This window comes from Nannospalax galili, unplaced genomic scaffold (assembly GCF_000622305.1).
Source record: "Nannospalax galili isolate Female #2095 unplaced genomic scaffold, S.galili_v1.0 scaffold137, whole genome shotgun sequence".
Taxonomy (NCBI): Eukaryota; Metazoa; Chordata; class Mammalia; order Rodentia; family Spalacidae; genus Nannospalax; species Nannospalax galili.
In genome coordinates, this window is record NW_008340203.1 from 1,123,840 (window position 1) to 1,127,291 (window position 3,452).

Consider the following 3,452-nt stretch of genomic DNA (forward strand, 5'->3'; position numbering starts at 1 on the left):
CATACTTTGAGGCCTATAATAATTTGGTCAGAGGGACATAAAGGACAGTTTTTGCTCCTTGCCCTCCTAGGTCGACTAGTTCCAGGGGGCTATGAGCATCTCTCAAAATATCCTATATTTGTGGTGGGTCACCTGTCCTCTTAATCGAGGAGGCCGAAGAGACCCCACAAGATGGACTTGAACCAGTGTCCAGTCTACAAAGAGGAGGGTCAACACAGAAGAATCATTTCCTCCATGCTTCCAAGCAAAGCCAGCCATGGTTGAGCAGGACCTTTGACTTATCTTCACATATGTGGAACTGGTAAAAGGAGCCAGGGGCTCCTCCCAAGCCCGTGTGACCCCTGAGGAACAGATCTTCAAATGACCTTAAGTGTAAAAATAAATTGATTTATTTGGGCCAACTGTTTGGTCTTAAACACCCAAAAAGAAAGTGTAACCAAAGAGTAAAGTCATCAGTATATTTAAGAGTTCAAGGTCTTACACTTTCCAGAGCTACATAATGAGCAACAATGCCAGATAGGAGATATCATCTTTTGAATTGTTGGCCAGGGTGGCCAAAGGGACTCCCAGATAATAACCCAGCATAGAACTGGGAAAATGAACAGCAGACCGCAATCTTATCTAAAGGAATATTGACAACTGATTACCGCTACATGAGGAACAGCTGACCTTCCTAAAACAAAGACCTCTACATAGGCTGACTAGATTCACTAGATGGACAAGTAGTGGGGAATGGCTGGGGGTGCCAACAACACAGCAGACAGTAGCAGGGATATCAGAGTATAAGGGCTCTAGTTGGGGGGAGGGAGGCTATGGGAGGGTGCCTTGCTATTGGAAGTGGGTTTATAGTTGAATAAGATGGTTTGGGATGTTTTGTGTGATACACACACACACACACACACACACACACACAAATCAACAAATTTTTAAAAATGTATTATATTTGAGGAGGAAGCATAGAAATTTACATCATGTTAATTAGTAGAGGTGATAAACATTACCATTGAAATCTACTCGATGACTTTATAGACATACACAGGTGCCAAGGATCCAAGTGCAGAGTCTTTTGACTATAATAATCAGATACATACGGATCAGAGATGCATGCTCCAACATCTCAGTGTTAGTAGCAAAAACAATGAGTCTTTCTGCAAGGAACAATATATTATAAAACGAAATGGAGATCTTTTTTAAAGGTTAAAAACTCATTCAATTTTATGTCTTATAGGGCTTATACTGAATTTAATATTGTATAACTGTATTAATTCAACTGTGAACCTTGAAACTTGTACCCACTTTTGAATGAGATGTACTCTTGCTCTGGAGTATGCTACTGAATATGTTAAAGCTGTAATGAAATGCTTCTTCTAATCATGTAGTTATTAAAAATTTTTTTTTCAAAGTGGATGCTGAGAAGTTTATGGTTCCAAATAATGAGGTGTCTGAGTCTACGTGATTCTAAGCAGGTCAGCTGAAGGGTCCCTGTCATAATTAAGATAAGACCTTCCTGCTGGAGTCCAAGAGAAGCAGGAAGTGAGCCATCTTCATACTCTAGGTGACCCTGTCAGGTCCTTTCCCAAACCATGAAGACTTGAAAGCAAGAGCCAGGCAAATCAGTTCAAGGTATCCAGCCCCTCAGACTGCGATGAATGGAACACCATCCTTTTCGTTCAAGTTAAATGGGACTTTATATTCTACCTATGCTCATTTACGGAAACTAAAAGAACAAAAAGATACTGTTCTTGCCTTATCTGATTTTTTAAGTAGTAGAATAGCACACAGGGCTGGCAGAGTTTATATTTGTTGACAGGATGTAAATTAGTCCCATCATAAGCTTCCAACATTTCACTGGGGCACAGGGACCAGGGGCCCACAGAGGGATGCTCTGAGCCCCAGGCTTGCTTCCAGTGGCTGCTCTGTAATCCAGCTATGAAGGAGAGGCTTGCTGGGACTCTCCTCAGTAGTTAGGAGAAGAGATTCCAGAAGACACATGGCCTAGTTGGAAGATCCTTGATATTTAGAACTCTGAGAAGGGAGGGAAATACAGAATTCTGTTTCAGCTAGAATGAAAATAGGTCTTTTGCATAATTCAAAAATCTTCATGACAAGAAATATGACAATCCTAAAAACTGCTTTACTTTGCTCGTTACAAACCCATTCTGATTAAATAGCCTGAGACTGGAACCTCATGGTGGCCACAGAAAGATGAGCCTTATGGGCTCAGTCATGTTCCCTCTCCCTCTCCCTCTCACTCTCCCTCTCCCTCTCCCTCTCGCTCTCCTGGAATCTTCCTCCTACCCTTGGGAACTGTGACTCCATCCTCCCCACCACATATCTGGTCTTGTTCATATCCCCAAAGCCCTGCACAGAGTCTGGTTGCAGAGCAGATGCTCCCCCTACATGTGTTGAGAAATACAGTGTGAATACAGGGAAATACAGTGTGACCAACCAGAGATACTTACATGTTAAGCTAGTGAAGAGAAATCATAGAGTCTTTAACAATGTGGAAAATAAATACAGATGCAGGGGTTTTTACTACTTGTATATTAACTACTCTCCAGCGGGGAGGGGGGGAGCCCCAATTTATAGTGCATGCCATTTTCTGTGGTGTAGATACTCCCACAGTAGCCAGGCTAGCAATGTGTCCCTGAGCAAGTAGGTGGAAAGAAACACACAAAATCAGCTCTTGTGAGCCAGTAAGTGCTGGCTCCCACATTCCGTTTGACCCGACTTTCCAAATCCAAATTCATGACAGTGGATTTTTTTCTGATACAGAATCTCATTATGTAGCCCTGTCTGACCTAGAACTTGCTATGTAGACCAGGCTGTCCTTCAACTCACAGAGATCCTCCTGCCTCTGCCTTCCAAGGGCTGGGTTTAAAGGCATGTGCCACCACTCCTGGCTGACAGTGGATTGCTTACATTATCAATTTACTTCATAAATTCTATAATTCATAATTGATAAAACATGTAGTAGATCTACCCTTCGAAAGAAGAAAGAAGTGTGGTCATGGTACTGTTCACACGCACAGCCCCATCATCTTACCAGTTACTGAGGTGCTCTGGTTGTCCCTTAGAGCCCCTAGGTCCCAGCTGGGCCATGGGATCTAAGGTAACTTGGGCAGCCTCAGGAAAGACTAGAACCAGGTTGGTTTATGCATCACTAGGAATAGACCCTCTCTGGTAATGGTGTATGCTTCCCTCTAGAGTCATCCCCTATCCTTTCTGATACTGCCACTGACCCCAGAAAGGTGTGGATCCCAAAGACTAGGAGCACAATATAGACTTAGGTCTGGGTTTACATTGTGGTGAAAATGCCAGAGTCTGAACACTTTCCTAAACTGACTTTGTCATATTCAGGACAGTGGTTCTCAAAGTTAGGTTTTCCAACCAACAGCCTGAGAACTTATTAGAAACACATTCTCAGGCCAGACATGGTAGCATGTTACTGT